Source organism: Atta cephalotes (genome assembly GCF_000143395.1).
Source record: "Atta cephalotes unplaced genomic scaffold scaffold00036, whole genome shotgun sequence".
NCBI lineage: Eukaryota > Metazoa > Arthropoda > Insecta > Hymenoptera > Formicidae > Atta > Atta cephalotes.
Window position 1 is genome coordinate 654,128 of NW_012130100.1, and position 9,038 is coordinate 663,165.

A 9,038-nucleotide genomic window follows, 5' to 3' on the forward strand; every position below is an offset into this window, starting at 1 on the left:
ATATATATACATATATATATGTTTAGCAGAATCTATAACAATAAATTACATTGTGTATCGATAGTTACAAATCACAATAATAATTATAAGTATAATGATTTCATTGTTAAAGACAGAAAATTTACTATCTTAGAAAAACTCTGTACTTCATAACGCGACTAAAAAGTAAGATATTAAGATAAAAAAGAATACGTTTTGAGGATGAACAATACATGATTTCTGATTACAATTTCGAGATAACGTTAATCTTTTTTTACAAGAACATTTTAAACAAAAGAATCATTTTTGCACATTAAATCTGTTATTTCGAAAACCTGACGTGTTAGTAAAATTTAACTTGCGGCATCGTTTTTAGCATTCAAAAATAAAAAACATCTTATCCAATTAAAAGAAACATTTTCTTGTAAATTAATATTATCTTTATTCACAGTTTGTGAATGTAATACCAAATCCATTTATCAACACTACGATTTCATCGACAGTGATGAAAATGTGATACGTAATTCACATCAATTTAAAATTTTTTGAAATTGATATTGATACACTAGCGTACGGTGACTGTCGCTTGTCACGCGAAAAAGGCCGCCATGTCCCTTTCAGGTTTCTCTCTGTTATTGTCTAAATCGCTCATTTAGCACACTCTTGCGGCATGCGACAAATTTTCTTGCGATGCTACTCGCGACATGCAGTACAACCTATGCGACTGTTGTAGACGAAGCTTAATAGCTGTTCGATTGACTTGGCATATCAGGCGTCAATAGCAAGCGTAAACAATAGTATATCAAAGACAATCAATGTAAATCTAGATTAGATTATACTATTGTAACGAGCATGCTAGCAGATACGAGTGTTGTGACGTGAATACAATTTTCGATACAGGAGTTGAGGGCTTGATATTGTTAATATCATATTAATATATAATAAGTACAAAAAAATTATTAATAAATCTTCATAATTATTTGAACTTTCGTTTTATTTGTGAAAGTACTTTTAGATATAAGAATATTAAATATTGTACTAAATCAAAATTTACGATGAGAAAATTAATATCAATATTTTAAAAATGTTTGGTTTTAGCTGTAAAATCCGAGGATTTAGAGCTCATCGTCCTAGATTAATGATTTTGCAGATGGCAGCCCTACTTGTAGCAAGCAGCTGACTTTCTTGGTTATGAGTGCAGTGAGTACAGTTCCCTTATTGCACCATCTGTATCAATAATCAAGAAAGTCAGGAAAAGTCAATCAGCTGCTCGCCTACACGTAAACATATGCTGTATTATACGGACTTACAGACATGTTTCTTTCTATACGTAATTTTCAGTCGCGGAATAATCAATCGTTTGTGATTGTTAATGATTAACTGATCAAAAATCGATTAATAAATTCCTCGTTTTGTTAAGTAAGTGTAATCGAAAAATATTGACATTGAAACGTAACACAGTTCCAGCCCAACAAGTCGGCAATTTTTTCGAATTTTGCGGTGCCACGGGAAGTTAGCACCGCAAATTTTCAAGTATTATTTTTTTTAGCTAAATCAACGGAACTATTTATAAAATCTATCAGGAACTATAGAATTATTGCCAATGGAACTCTTATCAAAATTTGCGGTGCCAAAAGATGAGGTGCTAACTTCACACACACATCCTAACCATCTCCTTTACTCAGCCCATAATATATTAACTCTTTTTTGAAAACTAAGTTTCGGACAAAATTTTCATTAACAAAAAATCGTCTTAGAATTAGGTTAGGAATACGTCTTCTCAGGGACACCTAAATTGTTCTGAATCACTCTGTATATCTTATTATATGCGATTGCGATGGCTATATGAGCACTATTATTATATTTGTTCAAAAATGTTTTCAACTTTCCATCCACTTTAATATGTGGCCACGTTTAAAATCTTTTATTAATTCTTTAGTCTGAGGCTGACAATCGTACTTTCACTCAGCTTTGTAATTGGTAGGCACAACTTGATAGAAATTCTCACTGCATCGCAGCTGTAATTTTGTAATGGTGAATGTATTTCGACACTAGATTTATGTCATTATTTATTAATTTCGAGTTCAAAACGTTCTAATGTTTTCGCTTTGTTAATATAAGTTTGCATAATCGATTTCCAGCGTTGTCTCCTAATGCCCATAATATATGTTGTTATTATATAATATATATAATTTATATAATTTATTATTAAGCAAAAGAATCTTTATTAATTGATTCATTGAATCGTATTTAATCCTAATATAGTTTTATCATAATATAGTAAACAGTATAAAGTTTTCATTCAATTAAGCATAATAAATAGTATAAAGTTTAATTCAATTACTTTAAGCATAGTAAATAATACTTGACAAATTTTTTATTGATATGATATATGTGTACCGGAGTTGTACTAATTTTAAAACTTTATCTTCTTATCTTTTAATGAAATATTGAAGATGAGCTAATAAAAGGTCGAAATATCTATCATTATTATAAAAGATTATTTTATAAAGATCGCTTTCGCTATAAGACTTTGTGTAGACTTTCGTGCTCTTTATTTAGCAAATTTGATTTATTCATAAAATAGCTGTCATTATATAGTATGATTTCATCTATTTTGCAGCCATTTTGAAGTTGATATATTATGATAAGATTGGTAATTATAGACTAAAACATAACAATTTTTTATTATTTTACTTTATGTCCTACATGTTTTGTTTAGCAGATAAGCTATAATATATCCGATATATTGATTTTCCCCCAGAAAATCAGCTGATTTCAATGAAAGCTAATTTCAGAACCCCATACTAATTTCACAATTAGTGTAGGGTTTTTTAAAGTTTTATAGTCAACATAAAATATGTAGATAAGAAATTCGAATTTCCCTAATGAGACGAAGCATCTCTGATTTGCTCTTTTCAATATTGTATATTTTTCACAACGCTAAATTTTTTTACAATGATGATTATAATGATCACAATTACGACTAAATATTTAATAATATTTAAGGTACAACTGCTTGTACTATTAACGTTAACGTATTAAATCTGCTTATAAAAATTGGAACAAACAAATTTTCCAATTTTATTATTAAGAATAATAAAAACAAATCGCATATTAATATTATTATAATTCTTATTGTTGTGTACGGAGAAAGGATCCGGATTTTCATTCTTATGAGAAAGTTTCATTCTGTGAATTAATTTTTAATTGTGATAAGAGAGAGAAAGAGAGAGAGAGAAAGAGAGAGAAATCGCGTCGTCATTCAGAACAAATATCTTAATTGGCAACTTAATCTTATGGGCTGTTTTTGGGGTACATGCCTTGGAAAGTCCGGATTTAATGTATAAAAATACAGATTTCTCAACTCGGCATATGTAATTTCTTGATCAAATATGCGTGCGTATGTGCGCATGTATTAGCATGGTTAAGGTCCCCATGGTTCGTCACTTCCGTAGTATTTGATGCCAAACCCTCTCTGTTGTGAGTGTACATCTGTATACTTATAAAACAAGCTATATTTAAATATTCCTGCTTATATGTAGCTGTTACACAGGATACAAAGACAAATATGTAGAAAATTACTTTTTAAAAGTAACTAAACTATGAAAGTAACTAAACTATGAAAAATTTTAGCACTATTTAATTAAGGCATCTATTAGCAGCAACTAAACATTTCGATTATACATATATTAGAGTAATACTAATAGAATATTTACAGAATTAAATTAAATAGAAGTTGCATATAAATCTCAGCTTTGAATTGATTTAAACTTAATTTAAATAAATAAATTAAACACGTTGCTTTTAAATAAAATTATATGAATTCTTTTGTAAAATATTATTTCCTTAGTTATTCTGCATAAAAAAAGTATTAAATATTATTTATCAAAAAATCAATATTTTACGAGATACATTACACTTTTTAGAAACATTTTGACATAAAACATCTCATAAACTATTAATTCTTTTACAACTATACTCTAAACATGTTGTGCACAGAATAGTAAGATGATGTGGAGAAAACACGCAGTTGTCATTAACACAAAAATACATAGTTGCACATTGTAACTTGTATAATTTTAACAGCGACTGTGTATTATCTCTACATCTATTGACTCATTATTACCATATTCTGTAAAAGTATTAAGTCACCAAAAACATTAATACTTTCCGAGATTTATATTTCATGTCAAAATGTGTCATAATTAGTGTAAAATATCTAATAAACATTGATTTTTTGATAACCTTATACTTTTTTATTCAGAATAATGAAGGAAATAATATCTGTTAAGTTTTTCTTTAAGATCTTATTGAAAATTAAACAGGGAATGCAACACATATATTTTTATAAACATCACCTGGAATACAGCGATCGTTCGAGAAAGCCTCCTTTCGAAGCGCGCACAAGCACGTGTCGAAACTCGGAGCAGAATCGGACCTGCGCATTCTCGCGTACATTAATTATCTGAAAGCGCCATATAACAACGCGGCGCTATAAAGGCACTACTATGATAACCGAATACATAACATATAGTTTTTCCCCCCTTTTCTGTAAATTTAAAATTTTCCTGATAAAAAAGATAAAAGATCTCCTTAACGAGAAAATTTCTTTATATTGCGTTGTAAACGCTAATTATGTTACATTAAATTGATTCGTGGAAATATTTTTCTCATTTACTGGTATTTCTCGCTGCATCTTTTCTTGTATCTCTTCTTCGCCGGTTGTATGATTTATATTTGCAAGCCCTTCCTCTGACAATTATCGGCTCTCTGCTCTCATTTCTGATTCGTTTTGGTTTATTTAATTAGGATTGGACATGCTTAAATCTATGTGATTTGTATCGTAAATATCCTGTCTTTCTAAACGCAATTGATTTATATGGAGTTTTCATATTTTGCCATTCTATTTTTATTAGATAATATATAATAGATTTCCTAATTATTTTATTAAAATACCAGGGCACTATTTTATATTCTTATCTAAATATTCGCATGCTGCAATTTTATCATTGACCTGAAAATTTCTTCACTACCATCTTTTTTCTGTACTTCATCTCTCTCAAAATCCTTTGGAAAAATTAAATTTAATCGATTACATAACTTTCGGCCGAATTATTTCGACTGGTGATTGTTTCAATTCTAAAATTGGTTTGATGCGATAGTGGAATAAGAATTTTTACACCTTCTCTCTTACATTTCTTTCGACAGATTATTTTACGCAGAAATTGTTTCAGGGTTTGCACAAATCTTTCTGCTTCATTGATAATTGGATGATATGGAGTCGTACGTTTATGGATGATTCCATTGCCTTTAATTAAAGTTTAAAAAACTTGCGATTAAAAGTCGGCTCATTATCTGTAACTATCATTTCATATCAGAAATGTCAAATCTCGAAAAAATTTCTCGACATTTGTCCATTGTACATTTATATAAATTTATGTAATGGATAATATCATTACTATGATATTATCCATTACATAAATTTCGGGCCACTTGATATAAGCTTCTACATAAACTAGGTATGATCCATAAAAGAGCCTACAAAATCTCCATATGAATTGGAAAGGTTTGTAGGTTCCCAATAATGCAACAATACTAGTTTAGGATTATTTTGAAAAAAGCTACATTCCTTACAATTTTCTACAGTTTTTAATATCTTTATCAATGCCTTACCACCAAACATAATTTCTATTTAAGCTCTTTATTTTTACTATACCTACATGTCCATAAAATGCAATTTTTTTAGAATTTTACTTTTTAATACTCCGATATAACCACTCTGTTTCTTTTTAACAAGATTCCATCTTTCAACGCGAATTCGTGATTCTGTAGACCTAATTTTTTTAAAGATTTGCCTATTTCCAAAATTCCAACTATTTTTGAAAGATTTGCATCCTTCGTCATTTTTTCACGAATTTCCGCTCTTACCAGTAACATACAATATTATTATATCAAGGTTTCTAATGTATAAACATCCAACGCGTCATAATTTGTAATAAATTTTTCTTTAATTGGTAATTGTGGAAAACCATCAGCGTTGGTGATTTTTGACTATGATTTTCAAATTTTTTATATTTAATATTGAAATTGAATCCTGTAGGAATTCCATAGTATTGCATCCGCATCATATTATATGCCGGTAGTCCTTTCTGTGGGTTCAAGACTTGTCTAATAAATTTATCATCTGTGAGGAGTGTAAAATGATTCCCATACAGGAAGTTATGAAATTTTTTAATTCCGAAAATTATAGCAAACGCTTCTTTATTTATCTGTGTGTACTTTTTTGAATTTCATTCAACGAGGCATATTGAATCACACGCTCCATCCATAAACATGTGACAAAACAGATCCGACCTCGTACGGATTGGTGTCGATCGTTAGAACTATTGGCGTTTTCGATTTAAAAGATACCAATATACTCTCATTATAGAATACCTGCTTGGTACGTAGAAGACGCACTCATATTCCGGCATTCATTTAAAATACTTTTTTTTAATAAGTTATTTAACGGTTTTAAAATATCACTCAGACTTTTGATAAACCGACCATAATAATTGATTAGTCCGATAAACGCAACTAAGATTAATAGATCTTGGGAGCTTTTCTACCGCATCTATTTTTTCCTGCTTCATTTTAATACTGTCCTTCCCAATTATGTGCCCACAATAAGAAATTTTATCTTTTATACGAATCTTTTTTAAATTAATACGCACATTATATTCCAATAAATGTTTCAGAACTAATTCTAAACGTTTTAATTCTAAACATTCAAAATGTTTTTTTCAAATTTGACTCGCGATTTTAATGTCATCGAAAAATACCATCACCCCCGGAATGTCTTTCAAGATATTTTCAATCGGTTTTTGCCACAGGCGCTGACGCCACTCCGTATGGTTAACATTTATACAAGTCTTTCGATGTTTAGAGTAAGAATTTCTTTATTTTTATCTTGTAGTTCAAGTTGTAGATAAATTTGTTTTAAATATAGTTTCAGGAATACTTTACAGTAAGACATTCTAACGAATAATTCGTCATGGGTCGTGAATTACATGGGTAATGAATTACGATATTCATCGATTACTAAAATTAAATTTTATCGTTTATCGTAACGCTAAAATCTTCACAAATTCTTATCCCTCCGTCTTGCTTTAGAATCGATATCACCGACGTAGCCCAATTAGAAATTTTTACCGGTTCTAAAATGCCAGATTGCATAATTTGATTTAATTCATTCTCTACTTTCTTAATTTGCAATATGGAACTGGCTTATTTCGAAGAAACATTGGTTTTGCATGAATCTGATTTTAAATTTAATTGAGCTTTAATTTTCATAATTGGAGAAAATTCTTTACTTACTAAATTAGTATATCTTTCCAATAATTTTTTAAGCCGATTTTCAAATTGTTCTATTAAATTTACTGGTTGTATTTTCTCCAAACTTTCTTTTAATTTATTGTATATACATTTGTATTGTATATACAATTGATCTATTCCCGATCCGACAACGGCTGCTTATCATAGTTTACTATATATATATATATATATATATATAAATGATTAACTAAATTATTATTATCTTTTACTTTTACGTTTATATATCTCATAGGAACAAAACTTTTCTTATAGTATAATCGCACCTTTAAATCTATTTTTTAAATTTATAACTTTGGGAAGTTTTCAGTCAACGGTGATCTGCTAATGTCTCACCACGGCTCCGGAATCAACATCAAACAATATCTTTCGATGTCCGACCTTGCGAGAGATCGTATATTTTGCTCATAATGTTTACTCACTTTATCCACAATAAAGATGTTTTTAATATAATCAGTTTTTCTCTTCTTTTCATCTTTTTCAAATGACCAAAACTTCCACATTCTAGACATTTAATGCTTCGATGAAGAGAGCAAGAAGGCGCCAAGTGATTTTATCTAAAACAAACAGTTTTGTCGGATTTATATTCATTTTTAATGTCTTGAATTTTCGGAATCCTTTGCTGAAAACATTTTCTTCATCTCCTGTCTCGTAGATGATTGCTCCGTTCTCTTGCGCTCCTTTTCAGTTGATTTCTTCTTATTTTTACCTCTAGCTTTCACTTGCTCATCCTTCAATTGATGGACTGTTTGGTTTACTATCTCCATAGTACAAGCTATCCTTAACGCCCAGTCCATGATTAGATCGACAGGTTCCAATAATCTGACTTAAATTCATGAGTTTTTCATTCCAAACACGAATTAATTTCTCAATTCCGTTTTAAGATAATTGTATCAAGATAATTGTAATCAAATTTACAATATATAATAAAAATTTTTGCAGCGCAACCATATATTCTTAAGCTGAGTCTCTATCTTTCTACATTCGTTTGCGAAATAAATCTCCGCGATTTCCAAATTCCGGCGCGTAATATTCTTTCAATTTGGAATATAATTCCTCAAATGTTTTTGAGTACGGATCGACAGAGTCAAGCCGATCACATATACCAAATGCTTGGATTCCAATATAAGCAAATACGCCATTTTCTCCTTTCTGGCCATTACATGAAAAAACTTTAAACGAACCTTCTTGTAACCAATGTTTCTACGTTTGCGCAGTCGGATCAAACTTCTCAATCTATAATATAACGCACTCTGCGCCTTTGACTGTTCGATCGAAAATCATGAATTAAATCCCGATAAGTGATTTTTTGCCGCTAGTACCAGTGCTAGGCAGTGACATCTTGACTTTTTCTTGAAACGGCAGAGAGAAAAAAATTTTTTTTAAGCCAGTAGCCACAATAAATTACTTCCACAGTTTCGAGCAATCCACTATAATCCCATCCTCGTCGCCAATTGTTAAGTTTTTCTTAAAGATTTTGTTGAAAATTAAACAGGGAATGTTGACAGCACATATATTTATATTTTTATAAACGATAAAATTGAATATCTTAACAAGATTCTCACTACTTAAAATAACAATAATACTGATTCAAGGCTAATAAAAGTCAGTGCGGAAGGAAGTAAACAACTTAAAGTGATGACTTAACTAATAATAATTTATTTGTGTCAATGTGTAATTTATTT